The 22713-nt window shown below is 48.2% G+C and overlaps 1 protein-coding gene across 6 annotated transcripts in view; it reads left to right on the forward strand.

Moving 5' to 3' along the window:
- The window catches only part of LRRC74B (leucine rich repeat containing 74B), a 137194-nt gene that overhangs the window by 31612 nt on the left and 82869 nt on the right, over window positions 1-22713 (forward strand). The window lies entirely within an intron of this gene.

A 22713-nucleotide genomic window follows, 5' to 3' on the forward strand; every position in this document is an offset into this window, starting at 1 on the left:
TATTAGTCCATCTATACTGACCTCCATCAGGTTGCAAATTCAAAATAATTTTTTTCTGCATCTAGCTCTGAAAAAATATTTGGGCTTCTAGCAGTCTGTGGGACTTGGTCTATTAGTCCATCTATACTGACCTACATCAGGTTGCAAATTGAATAAAAAAATTTTCTGCATCTAGCTCTGAAAAAATATTTGGGCTTCTAGCGGTGTGTGGGACTTGGTCTATTAGTCCATCTATACTGACCTCCATCAGGTTGCAAATTAAAAATAATTTTTTTCTGCATCTAACCCAGCCAATAGTTTTGGCCTAATACCACAGTTTGGCCACTCAGCTCTGCTCGGTTACCATCCATTGTTTTTTTGTGCAAACAACTCCAGAGTTGTGAATTAGTTAACCACCAAAATGAGTGGAAAAAGGCCTGCTGCTGGCGGAAAGGGGAATAGGCGTGTTGGGAAGGGGAAAAAAGGTTGTGTCCGTGGGGTAGGTGCAGAAGAAAGACCATCTTCCAGCCAAACTAAAATGTCTACTTCTTTTAGCGGACAATGTGATAAGATCCCTTTCTTACGGCCACGCCAATCGCTACAAATTCCAGATGAGGCACAAAAACAGCAGGTGCTTCAACGGATATCAAGTGCTCCTTTAAGTGGGCTCTCCTCCACATCAACTTCAACATCACAAATACTCCAGTCCTCAAAGGTGTCACCCAAATCGCACTTGCTTCCTCACAGCTCCCAAATCTCCAGCTGCCCGTCTGAGTATGAGGTAGAACAGATGGTTGAGTCTGCAGAGCTGTTTACTCATACTATAGCCTGGGAATCAGAGGTCGACTCCAGCGCTTCTGTGAATCCAGACGAGGAAATGATCTGCACTGATGCCCAGAATCTTTATGAGTCGGATCCAGGACCAGACGCAGAAGGTTCTGACCATAATGTAGACCCTCATTCCCAAACTGTAACTCCTGTTGGTGGAGACAATGAGGAAGACGATGATAAGACTCAAATACCTGATTGGAGCGACAACTTTAGTTTTTTGTCAGGGCAGGAACAGGTTGGCTCTGAGGACGACGGGTGTGATAACGCACAGGGTGATGATGATGAGGTCGGAGATCCCACTTACTGTCAACCCACAGTCAGCCAAGAGATGAGGTCAGCAGAGGAGGTGGAGGAAGATGCTAGTGACGACGAGGTCAGGTTGCGCCTTCCTGGACAGAGACGTAGTACTGGAAGCACGTCAACAACTGCATCCTCAAACACAACTCTGCCTCTCACCACAAGTCGTGGTGGCTCTTCAGGTCGCATGGGTGCTAAGCCTTGCATAGTCTGGGCATTTTTTCAGATCGATAAAGATGACCCAACTCGTGTTATCTGTAACATTTGTCAGCAAAAGCTAAGTAGAGGCCAAAAAATACATAGTTTGAGTACTTCATGCATGAACCGGCACATGGACATGAAGCATAAGTTGCAGTGGGAAGCTCAGTGTGCTACAATGCGGTCTAGCCGGCCGGGCCAACCACCGTCTGCCATATCTTGTGCATCCGCGGCCTCTTCATCCTCTGTGACTGGGGGGACAGCAGTCACACCTGTTTTGGGGCGCAGACCTGCCACCTCTTTACCCGCAACAGCCAGCGTGATTGGCAGGTCATCATTTTCTTTGGAGGTGGTAACACCAGCTGGTCTTGAGCGCTGTCCGACATCGATAGCACCACCTTTGGATCAAGGCAACCTAACATGTCCGCCTGCATCTTCCTCACAGACCGGCAGTTTGCCGGGGACACCCTTATCAACCCCGTCTAAGCACAATAGCCAGCCCTCGGTCCCTCAGATGTGGACAAGTAAAAGACCATTTCCTCCTAGCCATGAGAAAGCTAAGAGGTTGAATTTCACCATCTGCAAGCTCTTGGCTACAGAAATGCTGCCTTTCCGCCTGGTGGACACAGAGGATTTTCGAGACCTTATGTCCGTCGCAGTGCCCCAGTACCAGATGCCCAGTCGGCACTACTTCTCAAAGAAAGGTGTGCCTGCGCTCCACCAGCATGTCGCACACAACATCACCGCTTCTTTGAGAAACTCTGTGTGTGACAGGGTGCATTTCACCACAGACACTTGGACGAGTAGGCATGGACAGGGGCGTTACATGTCGCTGACTGGGCACTGGGTAACTATGGTGACAGCAGGACAAGGGGCTGCTGTCCAAGTCTTGCCGTCCCCACGAGTTGTGCGTCAATCCTCTTTATGTCATTTTTCCTCCACTGCTTCTGCCTCCTCAACCTCCTCTCGGTCTTCCACCTGCACCCAAAGCCTGTCTGGTCATGCCACAAGCTTTCTAACTGCGCAGAAGGGATCCTGCACACCTCCTTACTATGCTGGCAGTAGGGCTCAACGTCATCAGGCGGTTTTTACATTGAAATGTCTGGGAAATGTGAGTCACACAGCTGAGGAGTTGTGGTCAGCTCTGGAGAACCAATTTCATGAATGGTTGTCTCCACTGGACCTGAAACCAGGGAAGGCCGTGTGCGACAATGCTGCAAACCTGGGTGCGGCCCTTCGCCGGGGCAATGTCACACACGTGCCTTGTATGGCTCACGTGTTGAACCTGGTTGTCCAGCAATTTTTAGCCCACTATCCCAGACTAGATGGCCTTCTGCAGAGGGCACGGTCGCTGTGTGCTCACTTCCGCCGTTCGCATCCCGCAGCTCAGCGACTTACATCTCTACAGAAGTCGTTGGGCCTGCCACTTCACCGGCTAAAATGCGATGTGCCTACCCGGTGGAATTCAACTCTGCACATGTTGCAGCGACTGTGGCAGCACCGACAAGCCCTGGTGCAATACGTTCTGACGTATAGCCTGGGCCAACGAGATTCAGAGGTGGGGCAAATCACGCTGGAGGAGTGGTCTCAGATCAGGGACCTATGCACCCTTCTGCACAGTTTTGAAATGGCGACGAAGATGTTTAGTGCTGACGATGCCATTATCAGCATGACTATTCCGGTGATTTACATGCTGGAGCACATGTTAAACAGAATTCGGAGTCAGGTGGTGGCACAAGAGGAGGTGGAGGAAGTAGAGGAGGAGGAGTTGTATGCGGAAGGGCTAACATCTGCAAGGTCCAGACGGTCGGCAGCACCAGGGCGGCAGGCATGTGAGGGTGGGGGAGATGATTTTACCAGGGCGCATGGTAGCAGCCAAACTAGTGAGGAAGGTGCAGGAGCCCAGGAAGAAGTGGAGGACGAACTGATGGAAGACTCATCAGATGAGGGAGACCTTGATCACATTTCTGTTGTGCGAGGTTGGGGGGAGAGGACAGAGGAAGGAAGCATGATTGTTACCTCGCCACCAACACAACAGGGACTTGGTGCTCCTGGATGCGCAACACACATGAGTGCCTTCTTGCTGCACTACCTGCAACATGACCCTCGAATTGTGAGAATTAGAAATAATCCTGACTACTGGGTTGCCACACTGTTAGATCCCCGGTACAAAAGTAAATTTGCAGAAATTATTCCTGCCATAGAAAGGGATGCACGCATGCAGGAGTATCAGCAGAGACTGTTGCAGAATCTTACATGTGCTTTTCCACAAAATACCAGTGGTGCACGTAGTGAATCTCACAGTTCCAACTTGCCAACCGTGGTCTGTATGGAATTGTTCAATAAAGGGCCCAAAATTAAGATAACATAGATGGGAGAGGTCTCTATGAATAGGAATTCCTAAGTATTTGATACCCTGTGAGGGCCAGGCAAAGGGAAAGTTGGACTGGATGGAATCCTATATGGATTTAGGGAGGGAGACATCGAGGGCCTCAGACTTCGCTGCATTGATTTTAAAATTTTACCATGTAACAAAGTGATCTATTTCAGCCATAACAGCAGGGATGGATATATGTGATTGAGTGATATATACTAGGACATCATCAGCAAATAGAGAGCACTTGTACTCGGTGCCTCCCACCTCAATCCACCTAATATTGGGGTTATGGCGAATTGATGAGAGCAGGTGCTCCGTCACTAGGATGTATAAGAGAGGGGACAGAGGACATCCCTGCCTTGTCCCATTGGTGATTGTGAAAGGTGATGAAAATGTTCTGACGCACCCCCTGGGCCTTGGGACACCCGGAGCCGGACCCTTTTTGGTGGATGCTGGTGGTTGTAGTCTTCGTGGCGGCGATCCGGTTCCGTGGCTCAGGGCGGTCAAACCAGTGGCGGAACTATTTATGTGGTTTTGATGTTTAAATGTCCGACTACGCCACCCGTGGATTGCGGTCAGAGTGAACCGCCGCTACAGGGCAGACCGCTAAGGCTGGTGTTGTGGGTGCAGCAGAGCGTAGCATAACTCCCCACGGGAGGAGTATAGCCTCAGGGCAGTGTATGCGGAGGATGGGGGTGATGGTGCAGGGCAGCAGCAGTAACGACACGGAGTCAGTGATGCAGTTCAGGGCCTTTACTCACAGTTCTTATTATCCAGACCACGTCTGCAGGTAACGGCTGCCCACGTCGTACTGTGCTCACCAGGTGAGGGGCTCAGACAACTCCCAGATAACTTTGGAGCGCTTCACAGGACCCCCTTTGTGTGTCCTTTGTCTGGCCTTTCTTACCAACACTTCTGTCCGGCTGCCTCGGGCCTCCTCTTGGTAAACTTGGCGCCAGTTTCCCTGACCCTATGTGGTGCCTTCCTAGCGGGTGGAGCAAGGGGCTGCGCCACATAAAATGTCAGAGCCTCCGGTTTCTAGCTGAGGGTCGTTTCCTGCCTCCACTAGTTCGGGGACCGGTCTCCCCCTTTGGCCTGACCCCTCCACGCAGGTGGATTCGGGCGTGCGGTGGCGACTCGCCCGTCCGCACCCCTGGGATCCCTTCATTCCTCGTTCCTGGAGCCTTCTCCGCTCCTCTTCCTTCCTTCTCCCTCTTGCAGGCCTGGGCCTCTGTTACTAGGCCCGCCTCCGGAGCAGAGCTCATGCAGAGCCCCTGCTCCCTGCCACTTCTGCTCAGACTTCTCTGCACTGAACTAAGATGGTGCCCACCTTTTATACTCCCTTCTCAATGCACCCAGGAACTGCTTCCTCCCTGCTCCTGCACTGCAGGGTTCCCCTTCCTCAGTGTTCCCTCCCCCCACTCCAGCCAGGGACAGGGACTGTCGTGCCCATCTCAGGGGCATATTGGTCGCCCTGCCCCACGGCAATGTGGTGTAATGCATGCAGGTGTCGGGTCCTGATCCACACTCCATCCTTATCTGAGAGTGAGATATCACACCTCTGGGTGAGGTGCAATACGTCTGTAGCAACCGAGCCCTCGGTGTTACAGTTCCATTTATCTTCAGCCTAGGTGACGTATTGTGATACAGGGCCGTGATTTTGGCTATAAAAGGGTCCCCTAGACCCCTACCCCAAGCTTTTTAAGAGAATCATATATGGCGTGCCAGGAGACTCTATGGAATGCTTTCTCAGCATCCAACGAGAGTATCTACTTACAAATTTTTAACTGCATCTAGCCCAGGAAATACTTTGTGCCTAGTAGCAGTGTCTGCTAGTCAGCGGATTATCCCGGCTGTTAAGCAAGCTACACCACCTGTAGTTTGGACACTTAATTTTTTCAAAGGAAATGCTTCGGGACCACGGGATACTTAGTGAAGAGCATCAGGAGGCACCCCAAGGCATAGGGGCTGGGACTGGCACTAGGATGCCTTGCGGTGGACAGCCGAGCTCGATCCTTATAAAAGCTTTTTAACTGCAGCAGCTTTAGTGGACGCTACTGGAGCTGGAATTACGCGGCTGCTGGCATGAGACTTGCCCTCCAATAGATCCTTGTAAATGGATTTAAAGTGTATTCATTCAAATTAGAGGGACAATTTAAATTAAAAAGCTTAGAGCTGCCTCCACCACAGGGGGGCTCTCTCGACCCACCAGCGGACAGGCACCAGTATTGGGAGAGGGGGGCTGGCCGTCAGGGTTCACCGCGGCTCTGGCACAAACCCGGCGACACGGAGGTGGCACGGGCAGGAGCGGACTGGCCGTCTCGGCTTCTCACTTTTTGGATTTTAGAAGGGCATGACATGCCTATATCTGTGTCTCCCCCTCCTTTTACTCCTCCACCTCTTTTCTTTTCGCATGACTATATGTACTTGTCACTTTTCCATGTGTTAGTTGTGTCTTCTGAGCAGTTTGTCAGCTTTTGGACACCTTTGAAGGTGTTTTCTATGTGTTTCTATGTGTTTTTGTTTGCCTGCCATTGGTTTTAACGGTGTTCGAAGGTGTTCGACGAACAGTTCGACGAACAGTTCGGCGAACACACGGGTGTTCGACGAACCGAACCGAACTCGAACACTACGGGGGTGGCTCAACACTAGTTATTGCCATTGGCAGGAGGGAAAATGAGCTGACTGAAAGGGAATTTTAGGTTCTCTTCTTTAATTTAAGTCCAAGTTTTATGTGAGGGGCATTTAATCCAATCTAACATTCTCTGTGGGTGTACGACTTGCTGAAATATGCGTGAGGCAAAAAGATCAATTGCCACCTTTGCTGTGAGGGAGAATTAGGATATGTTGAGCGATTCTAGGTTTCTTATTGACCTGAAGAAATTGTGCGAACAGTTTGCGTATCAATAAAAAGGGTTTTAGGGAAATGGACGGTGAGTGCCTGCAAGAGAAGTTATTTTGGACCAGACAATACTTTTCAATAAATGTTTCCGAGCCATGAGACATACAGTGGTGGCCAAAAGTATTGGCACCCCTGCAATTCTGTCAGATAATACTCAGTTTCTTCCTGAAAATGATTGCAATCACAAATTCTTTGGTATTATTATTTTCATTTAATTTGCTTGCAAGGAAAAAACACAAAAGAGAATGAAGCAAAAATCAAATCATTGATCATTTCACACAAAACTCCAAAAATGGGCCAGACAAAAGTATTGGCACCCTCAGCCAAATACTTGGTTGCACAACCTTTAGCCAAAATAACTGCAAACAACCGCTTCCGGTAACCATCAATGAGTTTCTTACAATGCTCTGCTGGAATTGTAGACCATTCTTCTTTGGCAAACTGCTCCAGGTCCCTGATATTTGAAGGGTGCCTTCTCCAAACTGCCATTTTGAGATCTCTCCACAGGTGTTCTATGGGATTCAGGTCTGGACTCATTGCTGGCCACCTTAGAAGTCTCCAGTGCTTTCTCTCAAACCATTTTATAGTGCTTTTGGAAGTGTGTTTTGGGTCATTGTCCTGCTGGAAGACCCATGACCTCTGAGGGAAACCCAGCTTTCTCACACTGGGCCCTACTTTATGCTGCAAAATTTGGTGGTAGTCTTCAGACTTCATAATGCCATGCACACGGTCAAGCAGTCCAGTGCCAGAGGCAGCAAAGCAACCCCAAAACATCAGGGAACCTCCGCCATGTTTGACTGTAGGGACCGTGTTCTTTTCTTTGAATGCCTCTTTTTTTTTCCTGTACACTCTATGTTGATGCTTTTTCCCAAAAAGCTCTACTTTTGTCTCATCTGACCAGAGAACATTCTTCCAAAACGTTTTAGGCTTTCTCAGGTAAGTTTTGGCAAACTCCAGCCTGGCTTTTTTATGTCTCGGGGTAAGAAGTGAGGTCTTCCTGGGTATCCTACCATACAGTCCCTTTTCATTCAGACGCCGATGGATAGTACGGGTTGACACTTGTAGCATCGGCATCTCTGTCCCCTGCCAGGCAGAGACGCGTCCCTCTCACCTCCCCGCTCCCCGCGCGGCGTCCTCCCGCGCTCCTCTTTCTGCTGCTGTCGGCGCGCGCAGCTTCCCGGGCACTGTGCTTAGGGCGCGCGCTCCCTCTCTCTTAAAGGGGCCGTGCACGCCGTCCTAAGGAGTCCCCGGCCAATTGCCGGAGGACCTTCCATACATAAAGCACCTCCTCTAAAATGGAGGTGCCTGAGCAAAAGTTGTTGCACAAGTATACTTACCTCTGCTTCAGCCCTCAGGTCCCGTTGCCAGCCTGACTACCAGTCTACTCTCCAGCCCGACAGTCTGTCTCCGGTCATCCGCCAGTCTGTCTATGGGCAAGTCCACCTGCTTACCAGGAAGCACCTACCAGTCTCCTGCCTGCTACCTGCCGTGCTTGCTAACCCGCTCACCTGGGAGCGCTCGCCTGTTACCCGTCTGTTACCTGCTGGCCTACCTAGAGGCTCTGCCGTCACTTGCCGTGACCACCTGTGTGCTAGCCTAGAGACTTCACCCTGCTTGGCCGTCACTTGCCGTGACCACCTGATAGCCTACCTGGAGGCTCTTGCCGTCACTTGCCGTGACCACCCGCCTGGTAAACCTAGAGACTACTACTTACTCTGCTGTCACGTACCGTGACCACCTGTCAGCTAAACCAGAGACTTCTGCCTGCTTGCTGTGTCCATCCGTCATACCGGTCAGTCCCAGCCATCTGACCCGTGGGAGCCACCTGCTCTCTTACAAGGTCGTCCCCAGAGTAGCACCTGGTCCCTCTGCCCGGATCCTCCCTGGTCACGGAGTCGTTAGCCGCCGTCCGACCAGGGTCGGTTCAGGTTGATACTTAGTTACGCCCCTCTGGGTCCCTCCTTGCACCGCGGCACAGAGGTTACACCACCCGGACCCGTAACAGTTTGCTCGGGCCATGGAACCCGGTGGCCCCCAGATCTCCGATCTGCACCAAGAGGTCTTTTGTCAGAGAACTCAGCAGGAAGTGGTGCTGTCCTATCTACGGTCCGTTAACTCTCGTCTAGGCGCATTGTTTGACTCGTCTATGTCTATCTCTGGCCCAGCCGTGCCTGTTCCTGCGGCACCGCAATCCAGTCCCATTATGGCACCCAGCTATGGACCTCGGCTCCTGGCACCTCCACGCTTTGCCGGCGACCCCGCTTTAGCTCAGGGTTTCATAAACCAGTGCACCCTGCACTTGGAGCTCTTGGCATACCAGTTCATCTCCGACCGGGCCAAGGTGGCCTTCATCATGTCCCATCTCACTGGGGAGGCACTGGCATGGGTAAATCCCCAGTGGGAGAGAGGGGATCCCCTGGTGTCCGACCTGTCGTCTTTCCTCGCTGCTTTCCGGAAAGTCTTCGATGAACCTGGACGGAAAACCTCTTCTGCCTCCTCTCTGCTACGTCTCCGCCAAGAGAGTCTCACCGTGGGCCAATATGCCATATGGTTCCGTACCCTCGCTTCTGAGCTTGCCTGGGAAAATGAGGCTCTGGTGTCCGTCTTCTGGGAGGGTCTTTCCGGTCGGATTAAGGATGAGTTAGCTGGTCGGGACATTCCTACCACCCTGGATGACCTGGTGTCACTAGCTTCCCGGATTGACATCCGGTTCCAAGAACGTGCCAAAGAGACTACCCGGGAAAGAGAGACTTTTCTCGCCTTGCTCCTACTTTCCTGAGACCTGCCTCTCAACCAGTCACTCCCCAGGCGCACTCGCCTGAACCTATGCAAATCGACCAGACCAAGATGGTCAAATCTCGCCAAGAGTCACGCCGAGCCGAGGGAAGCTGTTTCTATTGTGGCAGAAAGGAGTACTTCATCCGTTCCTGCCCGGAGAAGCCGGGAAACGCCAGTGTCTAGGACCTCTCGGAGAGGTCGTCCTAGGCAAAAGTAAGCTCTCTCCATCCCTGACTCTGTCAGTCTCTACCTCCTGGGGAGAGAACCGTCACTTTGAACTCGCCCACCTGGATTCTGGAGCTGCTGGAAACCTCATTTCCCAGTCCCTGGTAGAGAAATACTGTATTCCCACCAAATCTCTGGCTGAACCATTGTCAGTCGCCTCCGTGGATGGAAGACTCCTTCCGGTGACCATCCTGCTCGTCACGGAACCCATAACCCTGCAGGTGGGAATGCTGGACTCTGAGAAAATCTCCTTCCATGTGCTACCCGGACTCTCTCACTCCCTATTGCTAGGCCTACCTTGGCTCCAGACACATGAACCCGTGTTGAACTGGCAATCCGGTGAAGTACTCCGGTGAGGGCCGGACTGCCATAAGACCTGCCTGGTTCCGGTTCGCCCGGTTCGTCCACCACCTACCCCAGCTAATTTACGCGGTCTTCCGGCTCCTTACTGGCCCTATGCAGACGTCTTCGGTAAAAAGGAAAAGAGACATTGCCACCTCATAGGCCATATGGTTGCCCGATCGACCTAGTACCTGGCGCCACTCCTCCCCTGGGCGTATTTACCCGTTGTCTGCGGCCGAAACCCGGGCCATGTCTGAGTACATTGAAGAGAATCTGGCTAGGGGATTCATCCGGAAGTCTACCTCCCCGGCTGGAGCCGGATTCTTCTTTGTCAAAAAAAGGACGGATCGCTATGCCCCTGTATTGACTATAGAGGACTCAATCAGATCACGTTAAAAAATAAATACCCCCTACCACTTATCTCCGAGTTGTTTGACCGTCTTAAAGGCGCCAGGATCTTTTCCAAGCTGGATCTACGTGGAGCATATAACCTGGTCCGTATCCATCAAGGAGACGAGTGGAAGACGGCATTCAATAACCGGGATGGTCACTATGAGTACCGTGTGATGCCCTTCGGTCTCTGCAATGCTCCCGCCGTCTTCCAGGAACTGGTCAACGACATCTTCCGTGATCTTCTTTACTCCTGCATGGTGGTATACCTGGAAGATATCTTGGTCTTCTCTCCGGATCTTCCCACACACCGGAGGGATGTTCGTCAGGTCCTGCTTAGGCTCAGGCAGAACCACCTCCATGCTAAATACGAGAAGTGCCTCTTCGAGCAGACCTCTCTTCCATTTCTGGGCTATGTTATCTCCCAGACAGGCTTGCGGATGGACCCCGAGAAACTCTCTGCTGTCCTAAAGTGGCCCCGTCCGGAGGGGTTGAAGGCAATACAGCGATTCCTGGGCTTCGCCAATTACTATCGTCTCTTCATTCCACACTTCTCGTCCCGGACTGCTCCCATATCTGCGCTCACCCGTAAGGGGGCATATCCCAAGGTATGGTCGCCCGAAGCCGAGGAGGCCTTCCTTTCCTTAATGCAAGCCTTCTCCTCTGCCCCAGTACTGCACCGTCCGGACCGCAATAAACAATTCTACCTGGAGGTTGATGCTTCCTCCTCCGGAGCCGGAGCGGTGCTCACCCAAAAATCTTCTTCTGGGACAATGGTAACCTGCAGCTTCTTCTCTAAAATCTTCTCCTCATCTGAGCGCAACTACTCCATAGGAGACCGAGAATTGCTAGCCGTCAAATTGGCACTGGAGGAGTGGCGTTACCTGCTTGAAGGGGCTCTATACCCGGTGATCATCTATACAGATCATAAAAATCTGGCATATCTCCAGAACGCCCAAAGACTCAATCCGCGTCAGGCCCGGTGGTCTTTGTTCTTTGCCCGCTTCGACTTCATCCTACATTTCCGGCCGGCGGACAAGAATGTCAAAGCCAATGCCTTGTCACGATCCTTCCTGTCCTCCGATCAAGAGGAGGAGCCTATGCACATCATCGACCCCTCCAAGGTGATGAATGTGGCCCCCTTGGATGTGACTCGTCTTCCACCCGGTAAGACGTTTGTAGTGGTGCCCGACCGTGAGAAGGTTCTTCGCTGGGGCCATTCTTCTAAACTAGCTGGTCATGCTGGCCAAAAGAAGACCTTCCAGCTCATTACCCGGCATTACTGGTGGCCTACCCTGCGTAAGGATGTGGTAGACTTCGTCTCAGCCTGTTCATCTTGTGCCCGCAACAAAGTTCCCAGACATTTACCAGCCGGTCATCTCCTGCCTCTTCCCGTACCTGCGGCCCCGTGGCAACACATTGCTATGGACTTTATTACCGATCTCCCTGTTTCTGCTGGTTGTATAGTCATTTGGGTGGTCGCAGACCTCTTTTCTAAAATGGCCCACTTCATTCCTCTGCCTGGTCTCCCGACTGCATCAGAGCTAGCTAAGGACTTCTTTCATCATATCTTTCGTCTCCATGGCCTACCCCTCCACATCGTGTCGGATCGAGGGGTTCAGTTCACCTCACGCTTCTGGAGATCTACCTGTAAACTGCTGAATGTTACCCTGGGTTTCTCCTCCGCTTACCATCCACAGTCCAATGGTCAAGTAGAGCTGATCAATCAGATCCTTACCAGCTACCTCCGGCACTTTGTCAATGCCCACCATACTGATTGGGTGGACCTCCTACCATGGGCCGAGTTCTCTTACAACAATCATGAGAGCGAATCCACTTCCAAGTCCCTGTTCTTTATAGTCTATGGCCAACACCCCCGGATTCCGTTTCCCGTCTCCGCTTCTGTGGACAACCCTGCTGCGGAGTCCCTGGTCAGTGATTTTTCCACCATTTGGGAGAATACTAGGTCCGCACTTCTTCAGTCTTCCGAGCGGATGAAGAGATTTGCTGACAAAAGACGTCTGGATCCGCCTCAATTTCGTCCGGGAGACAAGGTTTGGCTCTCCTCCAAACATGTGCGGCTCAAGATACCCTCCTACAAGCTGGGTCCTCGGTTCATCGGTCCATTTGAGGTCCTTAAACAGATCAATCCAGTAGCCTACAAGTTGAAGCTTCCACCCACCCTACGCATTCCCAACTCCTTCCACGTATCTCTCCTCAAACCTGCTGTCTTTAACTCTTTCTCCAATAATTCAGGTACTCATCCTGCTCTGGTTTCTGCTGAGGACGTTTTTGAGCTAGAGAATATTCTGGCCACCAAGAGGGTAAGAGGGAGAACCTTTTTTCTGGTGGATTGGAAGGGGTTTGGCCCAGAGGAGAGAACTTGGGAACCCAGGGAGAACATCCATGCCCCTCTTCTCCTAGAAAATTTTTTGTCTGGCCTAAAAAAGAGGGGGCGTAAAGGGGGGGTACTGTAGCATTGGCGTCTCTGCCCCCTGCCAGGCAGAGACGCCATCCCTCTTACCTCCCAGCTCCCCGCGCGGCGTCCTCCCGCGCTCCTCTTCCTGCTGCTGTCAGCGCGCGCAGCTTCCCGGGCACTGTGCTTAGGGCGCGCGCGCGCTCCCTCTCTCTTGAAGGGGCTGCGCGCGCCGTCCTAAGGAGTCCCCGGCCAATTGCCAGAGGACCTCCCATACATAAGGCACCTCCTCCAAAATGGAGGTGCCCGAGCAAAAGTTGTTGCACAAGTATACTTACCTCTGCTTCAGCCCTCTGGTCCAGTTGCCAGCCTGACTACCAGTCCTGTCTGCCAGCTTGTCTACTCTCCAGCCCGACAGTCTGTCTCCGGTCATCCGCCAGTCTGTCTATGGGCAAGTCCACCTGCTTACCAGGAAGCACCTGCCAGTCTCCTGCCTGCTACCTGCCGTGCTTGCTAACCCGCTCACCTGGGGAGCGCTCGCCTGTTACTCGTCTGTTACCTGCTAGCCTACCTGGAGGCTCTGCCGTCACTTGCCGTGACCACCTGCCTGCTAGCCTAGAGACTTCACCCTGCTTGGCCGTCACTTGCCGTGACCACCTGATAGCCTACCTGGAGGCTCTTGCCGTCACTTGCCGTGACCACCCGCCTTGTAAACCTAGAGACTGCTACCTGCTCTGCTGTCACGTACCGTGACCACCTGTCAGCTAAACCAGAGACTTCTGCCTGCTTGCTGTGTCCATCCGTCATACCGGTCAGTCCCAGCCATCTGACCCGTGGGAGCCACCTGCTCTCTTACAAGGTCGTCCCCAGAGTAGCACCTGGTCCCTCTGCCCGGATCCTCCCTGGTCACGGAGTCGTCAGCCGCCGTCCGACCAGGGTCGGTTCGGGTTGATACTTAGTTACGCCCCTCTGGGTCCCTCCTTGCACCGTGGCACAGAGGTTACACCACCTGGACCCGTAACAACACTGTTGAACCCTCGAACTGCAGGGCAGCTTGAACTTGTTTGGATGTTAGTCGAGGTTCTTTATCCACCATCCGCACAATCTTGCGTTAAAATCTCTCGTCAATTTTTCTTTTCCGTCCACATCTAGGGAGGTTAGCCACAGTGCCATGGGCTTTAAACTTCTTGATGACACTGCGCACGGAAAACACAGGAACATTCAGGTCTTTGGAGATGGACTTGTAGCCTTGAGATTGCTCATGCTTCCTCACAATTTGGTTTCTCAAGTCCTCAGACAGTTCTTTGGTCTTCTTTCTTTTCTCCATGCTCAATGTGGTACACACAAGGACACAGGACAGAGGTTGAGTCAACTTTAATCCATGTTAACTGGCTGCAAGTGTGATTTAGTTATTGCCAACACCTGTTAGGTGCCACAGGTAAGTTACAGGTGCTGTTAATTACACGAATTAGAGAAGCATCACATGATTTTTCAAACAGTGCCAATACTTTTGTCCACCCCCTTTTTTAGGTTTGGTGTGTAATTTTATCCAATTTGGCTTTAGGACAATTCTTTTTGTGTTTTTTCATTGAAGACAAATTAAATGAAGATAATAATACCAAAGAATTTGTGATTGCAATCATTTTCAGGAAGAAACTGAGTATTATCTGACAGAATTGCAGGGGTGCCAATACTTTTGGCCACCACTGTATGGGATAGTCCATGTGGATTTCAGCTTGGTAATATTGGAAAGTAGAGGGGGGAAGTTGAGTTTGTATAGTTCTCCTAAGTTAGGGTAAATGTTCACTCCTAAGAACCGGATAAAAGGCGGTGACCAATTGAAAGGGCAATTTTCTGTCAATTATGTGTTAAGGTTATTAGGAAGGTTAATGTTAATGTGATTTCTTCATGTTAAGTTTGAAGTTGGGCAGAGCCCTGAATTCCTCCAAAACCTCTAGAATTGCCGGAAAGGCACTCGAGGGGTTTGATATAAGGACCAGCAGATCATCAGCATATGCAGCAACTTTGTGCTCTCTTCCTCCGCATCTGATACCCTCTATCCTCCCATCCAATCTAAGTTTCTGTAAAAAGGTTTCCATTGTTAAAACAAAGAGGAGAGGAGAGAGGTGGCATCCTTGTCTTGTGCCGTTAGTGATGCTAAAGGAGGGAGATAAGTAGTCATTCACCAAAACACTTGCAGTAGGGTTGATGTACATGGAAAAGACCACAAATATGAATTTATTTGGGATGTGAAACACTTCCATTGTTTCCCTCATGTACAACCAGTCCACGCGGTTGAAGGCGTTCTCTGCGTCAGTTCCCAGCAACACTAGAGGCATGGAAGAACTCCAGGCGTGATGGATGATTTGTATGACTCTATATATGTTATCCCTTCCCTCTCTATATGGAATGAAACTGACTCCTCAGTCTAGTGGTGAGATTTTTAGCAAATAACTTAAGATCTGTATTAAGGAGCGAAATTTGTCCGTAACTACTACACAAGGTGTGATCCTTGCCTTCTTTAGGGATTATTGAGAATCTAGCAGACAGTGTCTGAGTGTTAGAACCTTCCTGTTTGTTTTTTCCATCTTGTGTTTTGCGGTCACGTGACCATCTGCCTTTATATTCCTGCTCCGCCCTTTTGGCTGTGCTTGACTTCAGTGTTTGACTGTTTCTCTAGCCGGTGCTTCTGTGCCTTTCTCTGTCAGTTCGCTTGGTCCTTCTGTGACCTCTAGTACCTTTTTGTCAGTTTGTCTTTTTGTGTTCTGCAACAACTTCTCTGTTTAGGAGGTGTCCCATTTTTGTCCCAGTCCTTTTAGGGACCCCTCCCTTTATGCTATAGGTCTTCGTTCAGACTAGTCGAGGACTAAGGCGAGTCTGTTCGTTAGGAACAGTCAGCCCGCTACATCATAGGGATTCAGCTTAGCCTTACTGTAGGGACAGCTTTCCCCTATCTTTCCTTAGTACTTGTTGCAGATCATAACAGTAAGTCCAGCCCAAAAAACTAAAAGGAAAGAAATTTGGGGATCAGTATGGTTTCCGTCCAGGATTTGGCTCAACGCTTGCAGGGATTGTCTCTGTAGGTGGCCGAGGTACAGCAACACGTGAGTAGCTGTTCTGGAGTGCATTTTGTGGAACCCAAGGTAGGACTGCCTGATGTTTTTTATGGTAAACAGCAAGATTTTTTTTTCTTTAAAAATGCTTGTTTGTTATATTTTCGTTTGAGACCAAGGTCCTCTGGGAATGAATCACAGTGCAATAGTTTGATTATGTCACTTTTGCAAAATGAACCACAGGGGTGGGCCTTTTCTCTCCAACCTAATGATCCGTGTTCAAGGTCTGTAGAAGAATTTTTTTCTGCTATGGGGCTATTATATGACGATCCTGATAGAATCTCATCTGCTGAGGCAGAACTCAGGCGTTTGAATCAGGGGTCAGGAGATGGGCTTCAGAAGTCAAATGGAATGATCCTGCGCTGAAATGTTTATTTCTTGCTGGTCTAAGTGAAAGGGTTAAGGATCTGCTAATTGCATTCCCCGCACCTGAGACTCTGCAGGATGCCATGCAGTTAGCTGTTCGTGTGGACAGGAGACTGAGGTCCAGGGTAAATGAGGTAAAGACTCCTGTAATGTCAGGTCATAGTCCCCAGAAAATCTGCTCTGACGGCAGAGAACCGATGGAGGTTGGGGCGATGTCACTCCGCTCTCAGGAAAGAGACCGGAGGTTTGCCGAGGGATTGTGTCTTTATTGTGGTAAAGCTGACCATTTGATTAAGTATTGTGAGCTTCGTTTAAGTAAAGAAAAAAAAAAGGTCAGGTACGCCCGTATAGCTTGTTTACGCTCTGCAGGAGTATTTCTTTCTGGGAGTACTACTTTGCAGGAAAATTTGATTGAATTTCAGGTATTTGTGGATTGTGGTTCAACACTTAATGTGATTGATAAAGGGTTTTTGGAAAACCTTAAATTGAAATCTAAACCTTTGTCATCACCTATTTCTGTGATTGCAATTGATAACACTCCCTTGAAATGTATTACTCACAAGGTTGCTGCATTTCACCTCACTATCAATGGAGTTCACCAAGAAATTTTGGACTTGGTTGTATTAGATAATTTACCCTCTCCGGTCGTTTTAGGTTTGCCTTGGTTAAAGCTGCACAATCCTTTGCTGGACTGGTCTACTAATGTGATTAAGTCTTGGAGTCTGAAGGGCTATGATAAATGTTGTAATGGTCACATTGTGGCTGTGAAAAAAGGAGAATTACCTGTACCTATTCAAGATTTTTGGAGGGTTTTTTCAGAGGAGGAGTCGCAAGTTTTACCTCCTGATAGGGATTATGATTGCGCCATTGAGTTTGTTCCTGGAGCTACTCTTCCCAAGAGTTGTTTGTTTAATCTGACTATTCCTGAAAGAAAGGCCTTGGAGGAGTACATACAGACTAGCCTGGCTGCTGGTCACATTAGACCTTCTAAGTCGCCTGTGGCAGTTGGATTTTTCTTTGTTAAAAAAAAAGGACGGGGGTTTACGTCCATGTCTGGATTTTCGTGAAATTAATAAGATTACCGTACGCAATTCCTACCTATTGCCATTAATTCCTGACTTGTTTAACCATTTGGTGGGGGCCAAGTGGTTCTCTAAAATTGATCTCCAGGGGGCATACAATTTGTTACGAGTGAAGGAGGGTGATGAATGGAAAACTGCTTTTAACACTGCGGTAGGTCATTTTGAGAATCTGGTGATGCCTTTTGGTCTTACCAATGCACCTGCATTTTTTCAGAACCTTATTAATGACATCCTGAGACCTTTGATTGGTAAGAATATGGTTGTGGATTGGGATGACATTTTGATTTATTCACCAGATTTAGAGTCCCAATGGCAGGGTGTACGTAAAGTTTTGCAGTTATTGAGTGATAATTCACTCTTTGCTAAGCTGGAGAAATGTGAGCTCACTGTGCAGAAAATTAGTTTTTTGGGCTACATTGTCTCCAGCGAGGGCTTTGAGATGGACCCGGTGAAGGTTCAGGCTGTGCAGGAATGGCCTAAGCCTATTGGTTTGATATCTATACAGAGATTTTTGGGTTTTGCCAATTATTACAGGAAATTCATTAAGAATTTTTCTATAATTGTTAAGCCTCTGACCGATCTCACCAGGAAAGGTGCGAATATGGTCCAGTGGACTACTGAGGCCATTGAAGCGTTTGAGTATCTCAAAGAGAGGTTCAGTTCTGCCCCTATCCTTATGCAGCCTGATGAGACCAAGCCTTTTTTGGTTGAGGTCGATGCTTCATCGGTGGGGGTCGGAGCAGTTTTGTCTCAGGAGAACAAGGATGGAGTACATCCTTGTGCCTTCTTTTCGAAAAAATTTTCGGAAACCGAACTGAATTATGATGTTGGAAATCGGGAGTTGCTGGCTATTAAACTCGCGTTTGAACATTGGCGTCATTTTTTGGAAGCCGCTAGATTTCCTATTCAGGTTTTCACAGATCATAAGAATTTGATCTATCTGGATGCTGCCAAGCGCTTGAATGCCCGTCAAGCTAGGTGGGCACTTTTTTTTTCTCAGTTTCATTTTTCGGTTACCTATATCCCTGGTACTAAGAATGTTAAAGCCGATGCTTTATCTTGCAGCTTCTCTCCTACGGTCGGTGCCGAGGAGGAGGAGAGCATTTTACAGAAAGAAGTTGTGGTGGCGGCATTGGACTCCGTTTTGGAGAATGGGATTCTGAAAGCTCAAGATGATGCTCCATCTAACACTCCCCATGGGAGGTTGTTTGTGCCTAGAGCCTTTAGGAGAGATTTGTTTGTGGAGTGTCATGAGTTGGTAGGTCATCCAGGAATTTCTGAGACTAAGAGACTTATCAGTCGCAGTTTTTGGTGGCCTGGATGGCAGAAGGAAGTCATCAAGTGGGTGCGTCAATGTACTGTGTGTGCTAGGTCAAAGGCTACATATACTCCTGCTGCGGGGTTGCTTTGCCCTCTGGAGGTTCCTAGTGCGCCTTGGACACATCTCACAATGGATTTTATTACTGATCTTCCTGTGTCCGAGGGTTTTACTGTCATCTGGGTGGTCGTGGACCGTTTTTGTAAGATGTGTAATTTGGTTCCATTCATTAAGTTGCCCTGCGCCAAGACACTCGCTAAGGCGTTTGTTAAGGAGATTGTCAAGCTCCATGGCATTCCCACGGATATTGTTTCTGATAGAGGACCTCGGTTTGTGGCTCGCTTTTGGCGTGCTTTTTGTGACAGGTTGGGAGTCCATTTGTCATTTTCGTCTGGTTATCATCCTCAGTCTAATGGACAGACTGAAAGAAAGAACCAGGATGTTGAACAGTTTTTGCTTTGTTTTGTGGCGGACAATCAAGAGGTGTGGTCTGAGTTTCTGCCTTTCGCAGAATTTGCTCTTAACAATCATACATCCTCCTCTGCTGGGTGTTCTCTTTTTTTTTGTTGTACTGGGAGACATCCGTCTTTTGGTTCGTTCTCCAAATTGGGGTCGGCGGTGCCGGAGGAGGAGAATTTTTCCGGTGATTTGGAGAGTTTGGACTAATGTATGTTGCAGCCTTCAAGAGGCTAACAAGAAGTCCAAGAAGTATTTTGACAGGAAACGTATGGAGGTTTTGTTTACTGTGGGTGACATGGTTTGGTTGTCCTCAAAGAACCTGCGGTTGAGGATTCCCTCTAAAAAACTGGGTCCTAAGTTTGTGGGTCCATTTAAAGTGCTTCAGGTTGTTAACCCGTCTACTGTTAGGTTGGATGTTCCTACTTCCTGGAAGATTAATCCTGTGTTTCATGTTTCCTTGTTGAAAAAGGCTGATGTATCTGATAGGGACGCCACTGTCACAGTTCCTCCTGTGGTGGAAGACGGCGAATATGAGATTTCTCGTATCTTCAATTGTAGATGGCATAGAGGGAGATTACAGTATCTCGTCTCCTGGAAGGGTTTCGGTCCCAAAGACAACTCCTGGGTAAGGACGGATGATGTCTCTGCTCCTAGGCTTGTTAAAGCTTTCCACAAGAGGTTTCCGGATAGAACTGGGCTTGGAGGATCCGGAGGATCCTCATAAAAGGGGGGGTACTGTTAGAACCCTCCTGTTTGTTTTTTCCATCTTGTGTTTTGCGGTCATGTGACCATCTGCCTTTATATTACAGCTCCGCCCTTTTGGCTGTGCTGGACTTCAGTGTTTGACTGTTTGTCTAGCCAGGTGCTTCTGTGCCTTTCTATGTCAGTTCTCTTGGTCCTTCTGTGACCTCTAGTACCTTTTTGTCAGTTTGTCTTTTTGTGTTCTGCAACAACTTCTCTGTTTAGGAGGTGTCCCATTTTAGTCCCAGTCCTTAGTTCTTTTAGGGACCCCTCCCCTTATGCTATAGGTCTTCGTTCAGACTAGTCGAGGACTAAGGCGGGTCTGTTCGCTAGGAACAGGCAGCCCGCTACATCGTAGGGATTCAGCTTAGTCTTACTGTAGGGACAGCTTTCCCCTATCTTTCCTTAGTACTTGTTGCAGATTATAACACTGAGTATATAAGGGCTTTCCATTTAGGGCATCATTAAAAAGTTTGGTTAGGTAAGGGAGAAGAGCAGAGCTACACACCTCATAATAGTAAATGAAAAACCCAACTGGCCCTGGGCATTTGTTTTTTGGGGAAGACAAGATTGCGTCTAACATCTCCTTCACTGAGATCGGCGAACATAGAAAAGATACCTGATCCTAATAAATCGTGAGCAGGGGGATATTCTTTAAAAAGGCCTTTATTTTGTCCTTTTTGTCTTTAAAAGTTTAGGAAAAGCTTAGCATCAAGATTATAGAGTTTTTCATAGAATTTTTTAAATTCTAATGCAATTTCTTCTGTTTTGAACATCGTGGTATCATTATCATTTTTGAGGCGGGAAATAAATGTTTATATTTAGAGAGGAGATAGCTTTTTGCTGATTGTAAATTTAGAAGGTTGTACCTTATTTGACCAGTTTAAAAATTAACTTTTCATGTGTATACTCTAAAATGCTATGATAAAACAACAAACCACATTATCAGTGCGCAAAAAAGAATTAAAACGAAGAGGAAGTGCCTCTCCCTGTTATGGCACTTGCTTACCCTACCTTGCTGCAAAGGTTGGCACCCTATATCCTGCGCAATGGCGCCCCTGCTCACCGACGACTCGCCCTCCTCACCCTATATCACCCTATAGTGAAACACAAATACAACAAATAGGGTTCATAAAAGTGCAATGTGCAAAAATATGAGGTAGCGATATAAAAATCAGTAGCAAACGGTAGGAAAAATATATCAACATCTCTGATCAATTCAATATAGCAGTAGATATAATATGACAGCAGCAAAAAGGGATTCAAGTTGGTCTATGCTAAGGGTCTCAGTATAGTCTCAAAGGGAGTACAGAGACATAATGATATAGTGTATATATGTATAGATTTCATAACATTAAATATGATCAAGATGATGTATTATCATAAGTAAGATCAAAATGATGTATTATATACACAAAAATTTCATAAATATAACTCCATCAAATATAATCAAATCAGCCCCCACATGAACTCATTAAATATAGCCTAATTAACCCAGAAAGCAACTCGATGCGTTTCTCCTTTTACAAGGTTCATCAGGAGTAGTTCATTAGGCATGGATTTCAATAGATTACATATATCAAAGGCTACTTATCTGGCTCAATAGATTTGTCCAGACAGACTTTCAAGAGGACCAAACCACACAATAGGACGTTTCAAAGATGGTCTGAGGAAAATTCCCCACATTCCCAGGGTTCGATGAGGGATTGTGTTCTTAGGCTTCCAAGCTTCTTTTTTTTCTCCAAAAGGTTCAATTTTAGTTTCATCAGACCACAGGACATGTCTCAAAAAATGAAGGTGTTTGTTCCTGTGTGCATTTGCAAACATTAATCTGGCTTTTTTATGTTTCTTTTGGAGTAATTTCTTCTTCCTGGCAGAGTGGCCTTTCAGCCCATGTTGATACAGTACTCGTTTCACGGTGGATATTGACAAAATCTTACCAGCTTCCGCCATCATCTTCACAAGGTCTTTTGCTTTTGTCCTTGGGATGATATGCACATGTCGGACCAAAGCACGTTTATCTCTGGGACACAGAATCCGTCTCCTTCCTGAGCGGTGTGATGGCTGGACATTCCCATCTTGTTTGTACTTGCGTATAATTGTTTGTACAGATGAACGAGGCACCTTCAGGTATCTTGAAATTGTACCCAAGGATGGGCCAGACTTGTGCAAGTCCACAATTCTCTTCCTGATATCTTGGCTGATTTCTTTAGACTTTCCCATGATGCTGCACAAAGAAGCAGTGTGTTTCAGGTGTGCATTAAAAAACATCCACAGGTGTGTCTGTAATTAACTCAGATGTTGCCAAAAAACCTATCAGAAGCTTCCAAACACATGACATATGGGCAGTTCAGAATTGTTTAAAGGCATAGTAATCTTATTGTATGTAAACTTTTGACTTTGCAGTAAGTAATAAAAATGCCTTAAAACATTCTCTCTCTCCCATTATTCTGGCATTTGGCAAATATTAAACATTATGGTATCCTAACTGACCTAAAATGGGAAAGGTTTACTCTCATTTCATGTCAGATATTGAGAAAAACATGCATATGTGTCTTTTTATATAGTGTATGTAAACTTCTCGTTTCAACTGTATGTCAATTCAAGCGATACGTTGAACATATCAGCATGTACTAGTTCACAAAGGCACAGGGACAGTTAATATCCCCAGAAAGTTGAAAACCAGTAATGTATAAGAACAAGACCATTAACAATGGCACTCTGCTTAATAACCGTAAAGTACAACAACAGCAAATAAATGAACTCTAGGACAGGACAAATGGACACAGGTAAGTATATAAGGACCTATGTAAAGGTTGCAGTCAGTGTCCTGGTCCTTTCAGTTTGTGGGAATGAATAACCAGAGAGGCAACGGTTGATAAACACAACTGAGAGCTCA

Source organism: Phyllobates terribilis, unplaced genomic scaffold (assembly GCF_046119375.1).
Source record: "Phyllobates terribilis strain yellow unplaced genomic scaffold, ASM4611937v1 Scaffold_1__5_contigs__length_1240528914, whole genome shotgun sequence".
Lineage (NCBI taxonomy): Eukaryota > Metazoa > Chordata > Amphibia > Anura > Dendrobatidae > Phyllobates > Phyllobates terribilis.